This window comes from Mastomys coucha, unplaced genomic scaffold, assembly GCF_008632895.1.
Source record: "Mastomys coucha isolate ucsf_1 unplaced genomic scaffold, UCSF_Mcou_1 pScaffold17, whole genome shotgun sequence".
NCBI lineage: Eukaryota > Metazoa > Chordata > Mammalia > Rodentia > Muridae > Mastomys > Mastomys coucha.
Window position 1 is genome coordinate 35,436,823 of NW_022196899.1, and position 19,247 is coordinate 35,456,069.

A 19,247-nucleotide genomic window follows, 5' to 3' on the forward strand; every position below is an offset into this window, starting at 1 on the left:
TATACACTCTATTCTAGTTTTTGTATGTGGAAGCCACCCAATGGTATGATGCATTTGTCATTTCCCATTATGATTTGTTCCTCTTTGTTTTTCAGTAGTAATCAGTTGTTTAGACATGGACTGATGTGGACTGATTGGTTCACCAATTGATGAACATTTTGGTTGCTTTTAGTTTATGGTTGTTTTGCATAAAGTTACCAATCATATTTGTATGGTCTTTTTGTGAACATTATTTTCTCTTACCTAAGTGAGTCTAAGTTTGAATCCAGAGTTAATTTCTTCTCTTCATATTTCACATCCTTCAATGACTATATTTCCTACCAAAAGTTTTGTATAAGACTGGGACATGGCCCACTTCAATACATAGTCCTGTAATTTTTTAAACCTCTGTTGTTGGCTTTTGTTCAGAAAACTCTCCATAGAACCTTTCAGCAAGCTGGTCACTTACATGCTTCTGAGCTCTTAACACACACACACACACACACACACACACACACACACACAGGGGGTGGGAATTGAGATTGGATTTAGTGAACTTGGGATCTTTTCCTATTTTTCCTACAATACAAAAGTCAAGACATTCAAAACTGTGCACATAGTCTAGCTATGATATGAGTAGTAAAAATGGAAAATACATTTTTTATAGTTTCCTCTTACAAAGTAGAGAAATGTAAATCAAAGCCCCAGTAAAGCACTTGGCTCCAACATGATAAAGTGAAAGAATGAAAGAAATTCCCTTAGAATATGACTTCATCCCACTCAGCACATGGTACTCGGCTACCAGGAAAGAAAACTCCAAAAGTTTAGTATTTTCTTTATGCTTGTCTTGCTGTTTTATAATTTTGAACTTTACATTGTCAATTAAATGTTAAGCTTCCAGAAGACAGGGATTATGCCTAAATTACCTTTTCCCATACAGTAAGTATCACATGGATGTTTTGCAACCAGGTGTTGCAAATAATTTTGAATAAATGTAAGTAATTTAATTAATATATGTAACATTTTAAATGTATAATATATAGCTTAAATACTAAAGGCCTGAAATTTATTGTACTGAAAATAATGTTTAAATTTACACAAATGTGTAGATGAATATTTTCTCTTTACTAACAATGCTTTTATTATTTTTAGAGCATAAAGAGTCTTAAAAGATGGATGGCTGTGAGCCTCTACATCTGTGTCAGTAAGATACTGTCAGAGCCTCTCAGGAGATAGCAATATTTAGGCTGGCTTACCCTTCCTTCAGTCTCTGCTCCATAGTTAATCTCCGCAACTCCTCCCGTGGGTATTTGATTCCCCCTTTTAAGAAGGAATGAAATGTCTACCTTTTGGTCTTCCTTCTTCTTGAGTTCCTTGTGGAATGTGGGTTGTTCTTCCTGTAAGCAGCATGTGTATGGTAGAGGATTGCAAAATCGATCATCAATAGGAGGAGAGGACCTCGGCCCTGTGAAGGTTCTATGCCCCAGTGTAGGGGAATGCCAGGGCCAGAAAGTGGGAGAGGGCGGGATGGCAGGCATGGGGAGGGGGGAGGCAACAGGGATTTGTTTTTGTTTGTTTTTTTGTTTTTTGGAGGGGAAACTGGGAAAGGAGAAATTCGCATGTAAATAAAGAAAATATCTAAAATAAAAAAAAAATGATGAAATGAAAAAAAAAAGAGTCTTAAAAGAATAGGAATTGTTTATATTCACTATAAATTACCTTCAGAGTTAGCCTTTGTGATATTGGCCTTACTGTGTTTTTCTGACTATATATTTACTACATATGTCTTTCATGATATTATTAAATGAATGCATCCAAGGACAGTAAATGTAATTAATCATAAACTATGAGTAAATAATTAAACTTAGTGCCATAACCTACAGAAGAATATATAAAACCAAAGATCTTTAAACATGACAGTAATCTTGAACCTTATTCCTATTACAATGTTCTGCATAGGCCCTGAAGGCTGTGTGTTTGCAAAAAGGTATCTGGCTGACTTTTGTCATTTTTCAATCCAGCGGGGAAGCAGTTACTCATCTAGAATAATTATAATTATAATTTTATGAAGATTCTGCTGACCTTATTTTTATCCCATATTTATAATAAAATTGGTGCAATAAATGTTTTATTAGACAGACAATTGAATATTTCTAACTGTAGGAATTTTACATAAACATCAGTTTATTAAAGAGTATTTTTAAATGGTAGCTAAATTGGGATAATGTTTCCAGGAGTACCTGAGGAAGCTTCTAAAAATAATTTCACTTCAGAAAGCAAGAAAAGCATAGCAGGAAGGTGGCAGATGATTCTTAAGCATTGACTGCTAGACTCTCTGAGGATAAACCTGGGTAGTTGGAGAGCGGTTATGTTATAAGATTTGTCTTACCCTGTCATCCTCTTTTATTCCTTTCCTTCCCTTTCCTTCACCTGCTTTTCTTCCTTTAGACTTTTACAAAGAATACAAGTTGGTCTTGGGCTGTGGTAGGGTGGACTTCTGCTACCTCAGCCTCTAGAGTGCTTGAATTGTTTTAGGTTGTCTAATTGCATGTCCTTCTTTTTTTTTCCCCAACATAATATTTTTTATTTAATATTTGAAAATTTTACATAATGCTCCCTGATCACACTCACTTCCCAGTTGTAGCCACCCACAGCCACACTTACGAATGTGTCATCTGGAATAGGAGACAAAGGGCCTGAAAATTAAGGGTACCGGAATTGTGGGAAGGGTTTGAAAAAATTAGAACAACACATGATGTGCTTTCAGTCCGCCATCATTCATTGAATTTTCTTGTTACAAGCAAATAGGTAGATAGGTAGAGCAAAGCCCCTCTGCCAAGTTGCCCTCCCCCAAGTTTGTCAGCAACTTGGCCCAATCAGCAGCTTCATCTTCAGTCTTTGGAGGCGGGACTTCCGGCATAACTGAAACTTTGAGAGAGGCATGGCAATTAGCAGGAGGTGGGCAGAGAGGCGTGGCTATCTGTGTCAAGGCGTGGCTATCTGTGTCAAGGCAGGGTCTGAAGAATCAGCCCTCAGCTGTAGGAGGGTCACAGTTCCTCACTTTTTATTTAGAAAATAGCAAGATTAAGGAATAATTCTACATAACAGTCCTGCATAGGAATTTTCATTATGCCTGGGAGATCACTATTGCAGTATAATATCTACTGGCAAATTTCTTTACCCATCATAGGAAATCACATGCAGCTAGTTTGAATTCTACAAACTGGGCTAATTTCATGTTTTGTTTTGTTTTTTTAAAACACACAGCTACTCGGCATGTGACCCTGTCTTAGGTGGAGACTGCCAGAGACCTAGCTCACTGAACGTGGCTTTTCCATGAAGCACCTTATTCCCGTATAATCAATGCCAAGACATGCCTCTACTGCCTGCGATGTCAAAATTGTCACAGACTCTCTGGAGTCCACTTTTTCTGAAGTCCACATGAAGCAGTGCTGGTGTGTTGATGGGCAGCTGGGCATAGACACCTAATTGAGTTGTAAAATAGTAGTTCCCAAGCTAGGAGCCTTTTCAACAGCTTCACCTTGAGAATAGGCCTTCAATTCAGTTGTAAATAAGTAACTTTCAGGCTAGAAGCTCCAAGATTGAGCTTGCTTTTTAGATAAAAGGGCTCCAGGAGTGAGCTTGCTTGAGATAAAAGCTCAAAAGTTTAAAAGTAACATTATCTTGAGGATGTCTCAGGCACTTTAGTTGCAAATTATCAATGTTTAGGCCCAAGGCTTGGCCTCTAGATGTAGAGGGAAGCCGCTGTTAACTCTTAGAAAAAGGTGGAGGCTATTTCAGCCAAGTAAACTTTATTGGCTAATAAAATGTTTAGCCAAATTTTTGGTATAAAAACATGTTTATTAAAAAGGTTTTGGATCTGTATCCACTTGACAAATCAATGTTTCAGGCAGCCATTGTGTTCCAACACAAACGGAGCCTCTTCTCCAGATTAAAGTGGGGTTAAGATCATATGAGTTAGTAAGTGGAGTGACACGCCATTTTATTATTGCATAAAAATTGAAAATGTGTGGATGTCAATGGTGATCCGTAGCAGACTGACCTTTAGCCTCAGACTGCAATATATATGTGTGTGTGTGTGTGTGTGTGTGTGTGTGTGTGTGTACATATGTATATATATATTTAAAACAAGCAAGAAGCAAAATATGCCTTTTAAAACAAGCAAAAAGCGAGGTATGCCCTAAAACAGGCAAAAAAATGAAATATGCTTTTCAAAACAAGCAAAAAACAAAATATGCTTTTTAAAACAAGTAAAAAATGAGATATGATTTTGGAGGTAACTTTGGAGTGGACTGCATATTCCCCCTCCTTTTAATATTAAAAAATCAAATTCTCAAAGTGCGAAGTGCACATTGAGTAATTTGTTGTTTCTGAGAATAAATTATCTCAGTAGTATGGGTAACATTAAATTGTTGACAAAGTGTCTTAAATGCTTGACTATAATAGTCAGCTCCATAATCTGTTTTAAGGAACATTAAAAATAGAAATGTAACATAGACAATATCCAATTAATATTTTGTTGTTTTTTTATGTTAAGACAGTTGTAACTTGAAAGCCTGAAAAGGAATTAATAGTCACATGTGTATATTTTACTTTTAATTTTGAAATCAAAATTATATTTTAAAAATGTCCAAATATCATAAGTAATTGAAAGCTCTGATATATGTATGTACCCATATATCAATATACAAATTAAGGCTTAATTTTAGTACTTGATAAATAGTGACTACAGCACACAATTTAATTATTTATGCTGACATAGGAGGAAAATCATGAGATTAAACATGTGACTTATATACAATTTTTTTCTCCTAAAAGTGCTATAGGAGTATATATTGTTACAGGGTATATACATAAGTTTATAGGAAATTTTATATTAAATTTTATTTTTGTTTGTCAAATTTTAACAATTTGTTTACTTTAGATAAATATCAATTTTTGTCAAAATCTTTACTAAGTAATAGGCCAAATATCAATTAATAGTTTATAATAGCCAAAATAATTCCTGTTAGAAGTAAGAAAGATGTTTTCTAAAATATATTTATGATTTTATTATATCACCACAACTTTATGGTAAGATATTAAACTTTACTTTGAATATGAGAAGAGATAAATTTATATTAATGTTCACTTTTTGTCAAAGAGATATTGGGGACATTTAAAACCCCAAACAATTGACTATAATAGATGGCAATTGTTTACAGAAGCATTGTATACCTTCTGTAAAAAGCTTTTTGCCTTTTACTAGACAATATCTAACAAAGGCTTAAGTCTTGTAGTGAGTTTAAGATGAGATCTTACTCAAAAGGGATTTGAAATAAGTAACTCATTTTTTTAACTTAAAATAATTATTGATATAACTAAGGCTTAAATATTGAAAAAGATATTGCCTCTGAAACCTTTTCTAGAGTAATTAATACTCGTTTGAAAAGGTATTGAGATTTCTTATCAAATAAGATCAACATACACTGAAAAATTCAAAGTCTTAGCCTCTTGCACTGAAGTAAAGGCAGAAATTATAAAGGCAAAATTTAAGCAAAATCTTTAACATTACCATAACCCTGTATGAAGTAACCAGGCTGGACTGCAACGTCACAATGAATTCTATAAGGCTTATGGCCTCATCAACATTTTGTAAATTTAAAAATCAAAGCCAGTTTAAATCTATGATAATCAATAAACTTTAGTCAATGGAACTCTGTTAATTTTTCTGGTGATTCGCTTGGAATTAAGTCTGCATTAAGTGGCTGTGAGAATTATTATTAGCCTGTAATTTACGTTTGTGGCCACTAGATGGCACTAAGTGGTTGCAAAACTTAAGATTGTACAGCACTGCAAGGGGAGACCTCTGCACAACCATGGCGGGAAGCAGCAGGCAATGTTAGGAATGGTGCTGCAAAGAGTCTATCTGTCCTTGGTGGCCATGGGACCGCCACTGCCGCCACTGCAGCCGCTCTGGCAAGGTCTCAGCATCCTGGCCAGGCCACTCTAGTCTCTGCCGCCAAGCTGGGCTGAGTGCATGTTTGTGCATGGTGGTGAAACATAAACAAATTGGTGCTGTAGCCACCTCCGTGCAGGACTTTACACTGCTGCTACTTTACTCGCACTACTCGGCACGCATACAACTCTAGTCCTGGCAGTCCAGCGGACTGGCTCTTAAGCAACGCCCCAAATAGCAGTGGCCACAGACCTTTTAAACTGGATGGGATGGGGCCTGCACCGCTTGGGCTGCACTCTGTGCAGAACTCCCACACACAGCCTCTCAGCCAAGCGCTGTGGGACTCGTATTACCCCGGGAACAGTAGGGCCCCTCTACCTCTCAGGAGCCGCCCTGTGTCCTGCTGAGTGTAGTGCAGCTCAGGGAGCTGAGAATGGCCACACCGCCACAAAAGCGCCTAGCGGCCTCCTCCCAGCAGTGTTTTTGCAGGGGCTGGTGTCTCACTCCTGGCTACTGCCTCCTTCAGCAAATCCTACCGGTGTGTGCCAGCACAACCAGCCCGCGAGCTTTGTCCCCCGGCATGTCCCCGCTCGGGATCTCTCAGGAGACAAGTGAGCCTGCCCACCCACTGCAGGAGTTTCCTCGTTTCTATGCCGGGCTCCCATCCCAGTGTACCAATCGGACAAATGCAGAGCTTGGCCAGGGCGGGAAGCCAAGTGACCACAAATCTGTGTTCTGGGTGCTCAGGCCACCCAACCACCATGTTGACTAACCCAGACCACGTGTAACACAAGACACACACCTGCAATCACTCATCAAGACAAAGACGGACACAAATCAACATGTAACACAAAGTTGAAGACTAGGAATTTCTCTTGAATAAGCCATCGAGAAAGCGAGATGGCTCTCGGTTTCTCTGTGTCTCTGGGATAGCTCTGAAATGCATTTTCTTTCTCTTTTTGATCTTTCTATACATATTTTTTGTTTTGTTTTTATATTTTGCTATTTTAATGTATTTTTTTATTATTTATTATGCCCTACCCTGCCTGCCTGAGTGTAGCTCTTAGGCTACTGGACCACCACCTGTTTCTGGTCCTGACTGTTTGTCGCTACTGAACCTCTAAGGTGAGATTATCACCGGGCCAGTGTAATCTCAATTTACCTTCGCAAACCTGCCATTCCATCTTTATTTCCTGAGAAGCTAATCTGAGGTAGCCATGCGATGCGCTTTCCTCCTCATTTCCAGCCCTATCGTCAGGCGCCATCTATAGCCGCTCGCACACACGTGTACGAATGTGTCATCTGGAATTGGAGTCAAAGGGCCTGAAAATTAAGGGTACTGGAATTGTGGGAAGGGTTTGAAAAAATTAGACCAACACATGGTGTGCTTTCAGTCCACCATCCATTGAATTTTCTTGTTACAAGCAAACAGGTAGATAGGTAAAGCAAAACCCCTCCCCCAAGTTCGTCAGCAACTTGGCCCAATCAGCAGCTTCTTCTTCAGTCTATGGAGGCAGGACTTCCGGCATAACTGAAACTTTGAGAGAGGCGTGGGAATTAGCAGGAGGTGGGCAGAGAGGTGTGGTTGTCTGTGTCAAGGCAGGGTCTGAAGAATCAGCCCTCAGCTGTAGGAGGGTCACACCCAGTCCTCCCAGTTCTGTCCCTCAACTCTGTAGCCCGACCCCAAGAAAATGAAGAAAGAGAAAACGAAACAAAAAACCCACAAGTCCTATTTGTGTTGCCCATATACTCACTGAGGCATAGTCAAAATCTCAGTGTCCAGCCCCTTAAAGAAAACTGAGTCCTTCTTCACCTGCACCCACCCAGAAGTCATACATTTTGGAGAGTTACACTTTGGCTTCCTTATCACAATTTTTAAGAGTTCTCTTCAGATGGCTTCCTATGTAGGCTGTTGCTTTGGGAGGGGGGTGCAGTTGGAGGAGGGGTTGTCACAGAAGCCTTCTATGACTCTTTTCCAACTGTGAGTCTGCAGTCATCTATACCACGGAAGAAGTAGCTTCCTTGCCCTTTGTAGTCAGTGGGAGCACAGATCATGGACTTCTACATGGTTTCTGGTGATAGCTCAGACCACAGACATCCACATAGCCTCAGCGTAAAGACATCAGGGACCTCAGCATGGGTCTCGAGGTAGTATAACCCCCATGGATAGCAACATGGAATCAGGCAGGAAGACAGACCATGGACATCTGTCTGGCTTTCAGCCACAAACATAACATATGCCTTGCTGCAGCAAGACCATAGGTCTCAGTGTCCTGGGAGGTGGAGACAGCATGGACCACAGACTGAACATGGACTCAGGTGGCAGTGCAGGCCACAGACATCTGCATGGCTATTGGTGGGAATTTGGGCCATGGACATTGGTGTGTCTCCCAGATGCAGCAGGACCATGGACTGATTGCACTTCTTTACCCACCCCCATACTTTAATCTACCTTCAGCTATAAGTGACATAATTTTCCTTTATCTTCATTGTTCCCTTCTTCAATTCACTTTCTGTCTACTGCTTTTAATACTAACAGCTAGTCTTATTCTTTTTTTTATTTCATTAACACCCATAGTAATTAATATCTTAGCTATACTCTACTATCCCTGTTTCTTTATTACTCACAGTTATTAGAATTGAAGAGGGAATTGTTCATTGACTGGCAACTATATGTTTATAATGGATGAATACATCAGTTGTGATTGATTTTTTTCAGTTAGTATTCTGCTTTGACAGTAGTGTTAGAAATAGAGCCAGATGTCTTGAACATGTATGCTTAGAATTTACTTACTGAGCTGCACCCCAGCTCAATAGGGAAGAAAAATGATTTAACCATTCTACAACCTCATCTGACTGAAGTACTGCAAAGACTTCAACTGAAAGAACACCACTGATTTAAACAAACAAACAAATGAACAAACAACAGCACATTCTAAATGTAAAAGTCCTAAAGCAGAAACATGAAAGAGATGAAAAGATAAGGCAGTATTATTTTACTACCAGTTCCATAATATTAGTAATAAATTGCAGTGATAGTGAATTACATAGAATTCTTTAATTGAAAAAATAAAGCCTGGATGGTTTTTAAATAAAATAAAAACATATTGAAAAAAGTTAATTCAATATAGAATATGGAAGATGAATTCAGCAAAGAGATGAAAATGCTGAAAAACTCAAATAGAAATTTTGGGGATGAAATCTTTATAAGTAAATAAAAACCTCAGTGGAAACTTCAGCAATAAAATGGATCAAATGGAAGATTAATTATCAAAGCTTGAAGACAATATAGATTAGAACCTTCAGACAATAACATAGAATAGTAAAAATGTATGTCTAGTTCATAAGAGATTTATGGGACATCATTAGAAGACCAAATTTATGAATCATGGATACAGAAGAAGAAAAAGTATTAAGTAAAGTCACAGAAAATATACTTACAAAATTATAGCAGAAAATCCCCAAATCCAGATAAAGAAATGTCAAGGTTCAGGAAATGTAAGGATGTAGTCATGATTTGAAAGTCAGTTTTCCATGACATATAATTAAAATGTGAAACTGCCCACAGTTTCAAGAACAGGGTTCTACTCAGCCAGGAGGGAATAAAGGACCTGAAAAAAGGGTTTGAAATGCAAAGAGAAAACATGAAGCTGTGTCCCAATCAAGGCTCCACTTTACTGAGAATAAACCAGGGTTTTTATAGTCACAGGAGAAACTGAAAACAAGTCTCTAGATTACACTACAAAGAAAGTTCAGGTGCCAAAGTCCCCAGGTCAGAAGATCTTCAGGCGGCTGGCTGGCTGGTGTACTCAGGCGGTAGGCGTTGTCAGGCAGCTTCTTCAAAGACAAACAAACAGTCAACAGAGAGCATCTGTCTTAGCTTCCAGGTGTTAGCCCCCAAACAGAGGCTGCCAGGAGTCCGGTGGATGACTGAAGTGAAGAGGGGATGTAACAAAAATGTGAAAGCTGCAAGAGAGAAGCAGCAAGTCACATACAAGGGGATTCACTCTACAGTAACTAACATATCTCAAAAGAAACTTTAAAAGTCAGGAGGTCAAGGAATGATGCATTTCAAACTCTGTAAGACAGTAAATGCCATCTCAGATTACTATGAAGTTAGTTTTGATAAATGAAGAAGGAAAATGTTTATGATAAAGACAAATAAATAAATTCATGACTACAAAGCCAACATTACAGATGATACTTGAAGGAATTCTAGACATGGATGAAAAAGATAAACATCTGTGAGATCACAGGGGAAAATAAATTATACTCAAATAGTAGGTGAGCAAATGAGGGATAGGTAAGTACAAAGAAAATAAAATGACAGCAATAGATATATACATTCCATGGATAACTTTGAAAGTTAATGGTCTCAACTCGAATCAAAAGACAGCAGCAATCTGATTGATTCAAAGTAGGACCTATCTTCTTAGTTATGAGAAACATATTATTGGCATCGACAGTGTTAGGCTGAAAAAATGGAAAAAGATACTTCAAATGTGCAACTGGAAGGCACTTACATATGGCTATGCTGATAACTGACAAAACAGACTTTAAATCCAAATTAGAAGAGATGAAAAATTTCACTTAAGCCCAGATGGTGCTGGGCCTATCTGCCCTGCCTTAGACCCTTCTTCCTTCTGGTCCATGACTGTGCCTGGGGATGGGGAAATGAGAGGGAGGTGAGATCATGTGCTCCAGCCCGCCCCCCCTACAAATACCAAGAGACAGCTTGTCTCTAGAAAGTCCATCATAACCAGGCTCACAGGAGGGACAGGCTCCAGTCAGAGACAGCAAGACCAGTTAACACCTGAGAGAACCAGGTGGTGAGAGGCAAGCACAAGAACAAGAGAAACCAGTGCCACTTGGCACCAATAGAACCCAGTTCTACCACTGCAGTAAGTACTGGTTACCCTAACATACCTGAAAAGCAAGATTCTGATCTAAATCCCATCTTACGAAGAAGATAGAGAACCTTAAGGAGGACATAAATAACTCCTGTAAAGAAATGCAGGAGAACACAGGTAAACAGAAGACCTTAAAGAAATACAAGAAAACACAATCAAACAGGTGAAAGAATTGAACAAAGCTGACCAGGCTCTAAAAATGAAAATAGAAACATTAAAGAAAACACAAAGGGAGACAACCCTGGAGATGGAAAACCTAGGAAAGAGGGCAGGAGTCATAGATGCAAGCATCAGCATAAGAGAGAATCTCAGGTGTAGAAAATACCATAGAAGATGTTGGCACAATAGTCAAAGGAAATATAGAGTGCAAAAAGTTCCTAACCCAAAACATCCAGGAAATACAACACACATTGAGACCAAACCTAAGAATAATAGGAATAGAAGAAAAGGAAGAATCCTGCTGTAGATGATTGTTTGGTTTTTCTGTTCTCTCAAAAGAGGTGCCACTAATCAGGTGAAAATTTTTTTATTGGATATTTTATGTATTTACATTTCAAATGTTATCCCCTTTCCCAGTTTCCCCTCCAGAACCCCCTTATCCTACCCCCTGCTTCTATGAGGGTGCTTACCCACCCACCCACCCACATCTGCCTCCCTGCTCTGGCATCCCCCTATATTGAGGCATTGAACCTTCACAGGACCAAGGGCCTTCCTTCCCATTGATGTCCAACAAGGCCATCCTCTTCTACATATGCAGCTGGAGTCATGGGTCGCTCCATGTATACTCTTTGGTTGGTAGTTTAGTCCCTGGGAACTCTTGGCGGGGGTCGGGGGGGTCTGGTTGGTCGATATTATTGTTCTTATGGGGCTGCAAACCCCTTCAGCTTCTTCAGTCCTTTCTCTAACTCCTCCATTGGGGAGCCCATGGTTGACTGGACATCTGCCTCTGTATTTATCAGGCATTGGCAGAGCCTCTCAGGAGACAGCTATATCAGGCTTCTGTCAGCAAGCACATCTTGGCATCAGCAAATGGAGACCAGAAGGATCCTATCTCGGGTGAAATCTTAACTGGTCAGATAAGGCTACAGCCTGTGATTGACAGTGGAAGGAGGGAGCAGATCTGAAAGTTTTAGAGAGGGAAAAAAGAGGAAGAGGTCAGACGAGATGGAGGATGAGAGAGATAAGATGGAAGAAGGAGAAGATGATGGAGCTGACCCACATGGTCTCAACAAGCTGCAAGTAGTTAGAAATTTAATTGATAGGCAATAGAGTAATGTAGGGTACATTTGCCCAGTCTAGGTGTACAGCTTGTATTTATATCAATTGAGTTTTGTGATCTTTGTGCAGGCATTTTGGGGTTGGAGATTTAAAGTTATAAATCTGGCTGGTATATTACAAGTCTCTAGTGTTATGGTTTTATGGGCCTAAAGGGATCTGAGCTAGAGGTACTTGGCTTTCTGCAAGATAGCCACAGGGAGTGGTAGCTCTGGTACAATTGGAGTTGTTAGGCAGCACCTGGCAGAGAGAACCATGGGGGTGGGCAAGACTGCTGATACCTGTGTTTAGCCAGATTAGTGTAGATAATTTTTTAAACTACATGCTACAGAATCCTAATTCAAAAGGCCAGAAAACATCTTCAACAAAATCATAGAAGAAAATTTCCATAACCTAAAGAAGGAGATGTCCATAAACATACAAGAAGCCTACAAAACACCAAAAAGATTGGGTCAGAAAAGAAATTCCTCCCAGCACATACTAATCAAAACATAAAATACCCAGAAAAAAAGAAAATTAAAATGGAAAGGGAAAACGACCAAGTAATATATAAAGGCAGACCTATCAGAATTATACCAGACTTCTTAACAGAGAGTCTAAAAGCCAGAAGATCTTGGACAGTTGTCATGCAGATCCTAAGAGACCACAAATGCCAGCCCAGACTACTATACCCAGTAAAACTCTCAATCACCATAGATGGGGAAACCAAAATATTCCATGACAAAACCACATTTAAACAATATCTCTGCACTAATCCAATCCTAGAGAAGATAATAGAAGGAAAATTCTAACACAACGAGGGAAACTACACCTAGAAAAACCAAGAAATTAATCATCTCACAATAAACTCAAAAGAAGAGAACCACACAAACATAATACCACCTCTAACAACAAAAACAACAGGAACCAACAATCATTGGCCTTTAATATCTCTCAGTGTCAATGGACCCAATTCCTCAATAAAAAGACATAGACTAACAGACTGGATATGTAAACAGTACCAAATATTTTGCTGCATACAGGAAATGACACTGAGTTTCCAGCTTACACCAATCAGAATGGCTAAGGTGAACTCAGGTGACAACAGATACTGGCAAGGATGTGGGGAGAAAGTGGAACACTCCTCCAATGCTGGTGAGATTGCAAGCTGGTACAACCACTTTGGAAATCAATCTGGTGGTTCCTCAGAAAACTGGAAATAGTTTCTAGCTATACTACTCCTGGTCATATACCCAGAAGATGCTTCAACATATAAGCAACGATATGTGCTCCACTATGTTTATAGCAGCCTTATTTATAATAGCCAGAAGCTGGCAACAACCCAGGTGTCCCTCAATGGAAGAATGGATACAGAAAATGTGGTACATTTACACAATGGAATACTATTATAAATGATGACTTTATGGATTTTGCAGGCAAAAGGATAGAACTAGAACATGTCCTGAGTGAGGTAAACCAGACCCAAAAGGATATACATGGTATGTACCCACTGATAAGCAGATATTAGCCCAAAAGTTTAGAATACCCATGATACAACTCACAGACCATATGAAGCTTAACAAGAAGGAAAACCAAAGTGTGGATGCTTCAATCCCATTTATGAAGGGGGATAAAATAATCAAGGAAAGCAGAGGAAGAAAGGGACCTGGGTGGAAGAGGGGATGGAGAGAGAGAAAAAGGGAGGGCAGGATCAGGTATGGGAAGAGACAGGAGAGAAGTCCAGATGGTCAGGAGAATGAATAGAAATGTGTAGCAGTGGGGCCTGGGGAATGGGTGGAACCACTAGAAAGTCCCCAATGCCAGGGATTCAAGAGGCTCTTAACAACCAATGCCAGGAAAGCATGAAATTCTCGGACCCAGTGGAGATGACATTAGCCAAAATACCTAAGAGAGGGGAGATAAAACCTGAAGAGGCCACCTCCATAGACATGGCCCCAATTGAGGGATGAGGCCACCCACCCATCTCAAAAGTTTTAACCCAGAATTGTTCCTGTTTAAAGGAAATGCAGGGTGCCCCCAACCTCCTATTTCTCAAGGTTGCCTGTTTCCATTCTTTCTGCTGTCCCTCAGGGCTTCAGTCATTTTCCCTCACCAAATACCAGATCAGGTTCCCTCCCCGCCACTACCCTCCCCACCCACTTTCCCTCCCAGATCCCCCTCCCCTCATACTTGTGATTGCTTTATTCTCTCTTCCAAGTGGGACTGAGACATCCTCATTGGATACTTCACCTTGTTGACCTTTTTGAGTTCTGTGGGCTGTATCTTGGGTATTTTGTTGTTTGTTTGTTTGTTTGTTTGTTTGTTTCTTCCTTTCTTTCTTCTTGGCTAATATCCACTTATTAGTGAGTACATACCATGCATGTCCTTTTGGGTCTGAGTTATCTCATTCAGGATGATGTTTTCTAGCTCCATCCATTTGCCTGTAAAACTCAGGATCACCTCATTATTAATAGCTGTGTAGTATTCCATTGTGTAAATGAACCACATTTTCTGAATCCATTCTTCTGTCATGGGACATCTAGGTTGTTTCTAGTTTCTGGCTATCACAAATAAGACCACTATGAACATAGTGGAACATGTGCATGGTGGGGCATCTTTTGGGTATATTCCCAAGGCTGGTATAGCTGGGTCTTCAGGTAGATCTATTTCCAATTTTCTGAGGAACCACCAGATTGATTTCCAGAGTGGTTGTACCAGTTTGCAATCCCATCAGCAATGGAAATTTCTCTCAAATAGACAACATTTTAATACAGCAGGCAAATCTCAAAAAAATTAAGAAAATGAACATACATCTGATTAAAATAGAAAAAAATAGTAATCAAAATAATGTAAAGTACAAAACAAAAAGAAAAAACAGTCAAGAGCTAAACAAACCAATCCACAAATTCCAGAGACTGAGTAATACACTAGTGATTACTGACAGATCATTGAAGAAATAAGGAGGGAAATAAAAACTTCCTAGAATTAAATAAAATTGGAAATAGCAGATATCTGCATCTACGGGCTATGGAAAGTCATTTTGAGAGGGAATTACATAAATAAATATGCCTACATTAAAAACATAGATACTTCAAATATATAACTTAATGTTACATTTCATGTTCTCATCAAAGTCAAACCAAGATTGAGAGGAAATAATGGGGTTTAGGACAGAAAGTAATGAAATAGAAATGAAAAGAACAATAATACAAATGTGCAATGAAACAAAGAGTTGTTCTTTTAAAAATAGAAATAGTGACAAATCCCTTAGCCAAACTAATGAGAATACAGAGAGAAGACATGCATTAATAACATAAGATAAAAATCAAGACATTCTAGTATATGCCAATGAATTTCATAGATTAATTTAGGCATCCTTTAAAATAAAGAAGAAATGATTAGATTTCTGCACATATGATCTATCAAAATTATGACAAGATGATAGAAATAAATAGATGTATAAGTAATGAGATTGAAGTAGTAATAAAGAAAAAGAACCCTCAAGCTTAAAAAGGCCAGACCTAGATCAAATCACTCCTGAATTTACCAGACCATTAAAGAACCTAACTAGTGATTCTTAATCTAGTCCATAAAATACCAAAAGAAAAATGCTATCAAGATCATTTTATGAACCCAATATTAATCTTATACAAAAATTTAATAAGGATGTAACAATAAAATTATTGGCCAATCGCCTGTTGAGTATGGATGTAAAATCCTTCAATAAATTATTTGCAAAGTGACCTTAACAACACTTAAAAATATCATTCACCATGACTAAGCACACTTCATTTTAAGGATGCAAGCATAGTTCAATAAATGTGAATCAATAAATGTAATATATCTCATAAATTAATTGGATAGAAGAAATCCCACGATCACTTCAATAGTTGAAGAAATGGTCTTTGACAAAGTCTAATATTCCTTTACGAAAAAGTTTTTCAGAAACTAAGAACAGAAAAAACATACTGCAACATATAGATGAATATGTATGACAAACATATATCAAATATTATGCTCAATGGGGAAAAACTAAAAGCATTTCCAGTAAAATCAGAAATGGAGAAGAGTGTCTATTTCCTCCACTGTTATTCAATATAGTGCTTAAAGTAATAAAATGGATAAAAATAGGCAAGAAGTCATATTATCTGTACTTGAATGATATGACCCTGTATGTAAGGACCCTAAAGACTCTACTAAAACACTTACAAATGATAAACACTGTATGTAAAGTAGCAAGCTACAATGTCAACACTTAAAACAAATAGTTTTAATTTATACTGACACTTTATATCCTGAGGGAAAAAAACCAGAAAAAGATAATCTCACCCACAATAACTGAGGCAATGTAAACTCTTTAGGAATAAGCCAGAAGAAGCAAAAGGCCTTTGGTATAAAAAAAAATGAAGACACTGAAGAAATAAATAGAAGACACTAGTAGGCTCTTATGGACTGACAAGATTAATATTGAGAACGTGGCTATATTATAGAAAAAGGTCTAAAGATTCAATGCATTTCCAATTAAAGTTCCAATGCCATTATTCTCAGAAATAGAAAAAAAGTTCTGAAGTTAATATGAAAGTACACATGGATGAATAGTCAAAGCAATACTGAGGAAGAGCACCAATGGTGAAGGTGTCACAATGTTTACATAATACTATAGTGTCATAGTAGCAAAGTCAAAATGTTACTGGTACAAAAACAGACATGTAGACCAATGGAGTAGAGGAGCCATAAATAAACACACAATTTTAGGCATTTTTTATAAGCATGCTAAAAGCATACATCAGTGAAAAGACAGCCTCTTAGTGCTGTGAAAATTGGATGTCCACATGCAAAATAATGAGAGTAGGATACTATTTCTCATACTATACAAAAATAAAGAATACCTAGGGTACAACCCACAGACTATAAGAAGTGTAATGAGAAGAAAGGCCCAAGTGAAGATGCTTCAGTCCCACTTAGAAAGGGGAAGGAGATAATCACAGGAGGGAGAGGAAGGGAGAGACCTGTGTGGGGAGGGGAAAAGGGGAACAGGATCAGGTATTCAGTGGTGCAGGACAGGAGAGAAGCCCAGAAGGCCACCAGAATGAATGGAAATAAGCAGCCTCTGGGGGATGGATGGTAGGGGGACCTTCTAGAAAGTACCAGAATCCTAGGAGGCTAGAGACCCTCAGGATTTAATGGTGGTGACCTTAGCCAAAATACTCAACAGTGGGAAGAGGGAACTCAAAGAGTCCACCACCTCCAGTAGATAGACAGGGCCTCAAGTGGAGGAACAGAATTACTAACCCACAGCCAAAATATCTGACCACAATTGCTCCTATCTAAAAGAACTGCAGAGACAAAAATAGAAGAGACTGAAGGAAAAGTGGTCCAATGATTGGCCCACCTTGGGATCCATCTCATGGAATAGTGGCACCAAGGCCCGACACTATTACTGTTACAGACAGGAATCTGGCATGGCTGTGCTTGGAGAGGCCCTACCAGCAGCTGACTGAGAGAGATGCAGATACTTACAGCCAACCATTCGACTGAAGTTGAGGATTGAAGAAGCTGAAGGGGAGAGTGATCCTGTAGGAAGACCAGCCATCATAACTAATGCAGACCCTAGGGAGCTCCCAGACACTGAGCCACCAACAAGGCGCATACACAAGCCAGTCAAAGGCCCATGGCACATATATAGTATATAGTATATAGTGGAGATCTCCCTGGTCTGGCCTCAGTGGGAGATGCGTGCTTAATCCTTGAGAGACTTGAGGCCCCAGGGAAGAGGGATGCCTGGTGGTGGGGAAGCATTCTCTCAGAGGCAAGAGGAGGAGGAATATATGAGGAACTATGGGAGGGAGGGAGTGAAAGAGACAATGACTGGAATGTAATAAATAATTTAATAAAAGGTTTCCAATGTAGGTAAATAAAGTAGTTTAAACTTGAGGAAAAAAAGTGTATCAAAAATTTAAAAACAAGAACTGAACTTCTGAGACAGTTAAAGTAAAATAGCCAGGAAGGACTTCAAAATACAGATATAGGTAAAACCTTTTTTTTTAATTGATATTTTATTTAACATTTCAAATGTTATTCCCTTTCCTGGTTTCCCCTCCAAAAACCCCCTATCCCATCCCTGCTACCCCTGCTCACCTACCCACCTTTCCCCACTTCTCTGTCCTGGCATTCCCCTACACTGGGGCATCGAGCTTCCACAGGACCAAAGGCCTCTCCTCCCATTGATGTCAAAACAAGGCCATCCTCTGCTACATATGCAGATGGAGCCATGGGTCCCTCCATGTGTACTCTTTGGTTAGTGGTTTAGTTCTCTGGGAGCTCTGAGGGTACTGGTTAGTTCATATTGTTGTTCCTTCTATGGGGCTGCAAAACCCTTCAGCTCCTTCAGTCCTTTCTCTAGCTCCTCCACTGTGGACACTGTCCAATTGTTGGCCGAGAGCATCCACCTCTGTATTTGTCAGGTACTGGTACAGCCTCTCAGGAGACAGCTATATCAGGCTCCTGTCAGCAAGCACTTGGCATCCACAATAGTGTCTGGGTTTGGTAACTATATATGGGATGAATCCCCAGATAGGGCAGTTTCTGGATGGCCTTCAATCTCTGCTCCACACTTTGTCTCTGCAACTCCTCCCATGGGTATTTTGTTCCCCCTTCTAAGAAGGACTGAAGTATCCATACTTTAGTCTTCCTTCTTGAGTTTCATGTGATCTGTGAATTGTATCGAGTATTCTAAGCTTCTGGGCTAATATCCACTTACAGTGAATGTATACTATGTGTGTTCTTTTGTAATTGGTTTACCTCACTCAGGATGATATTTTCTAGTTCCATCCATTTGCCTAAGAACTTCATGAATTCATTCTTTTGCTCCACTATGTCATAGCAGCCTTATTTATAATAGCCAGAAACTGGCCAGGCAGTGATGGCACATGCCTTTAATCCCAGCACTTGGGAAGCAGAGGCAGGCGGATTTCTGAGTTCGAGGCCAGCCTGGTCTACAGAGTGAGTTCCAGGACAGCCAGGGCTACACAGAGAAATCCTGTCTCAAAAAAACAAAAAAAAAGGCCTTCCTGCCTGCTGCCTTTCTTCCTTTCTCATGTATATGTATAGCAGGGGAGGAGGAGTATGCAGGGTCAGAGGAAAAC

General features: G+C 39.3%; 1 protein-coding gene across 3 annotated transcripts in view; it reads left to right on the forward strand.

The window, feature by feature from the left end:
- Positions 1–19,247, forward strand: part of CUNH4orf33 (chromosome unknown C4orf33 homolog) — a 67,464-nt gene that overhangs the window by 26,156 nt on the left and 22,061 nt on the right. The window contains exon 9 of one of the 3 annotated variants that reach the window (XR_004120467.1): positions 3,247–4,239. The exons of 1 other annotated variant lie outside the window; for it this stretch is intronic. The gene's annotated coding sequence lies outside the window, so the exon portion shown is untranslated. Of the gene's footprint in view, positions 1–3,246; positions 4,240–19,247 lie in introns of those variants that run through there. One more of the 3 variants, XM_031376713.1, reaches the window with a different exon arrangement.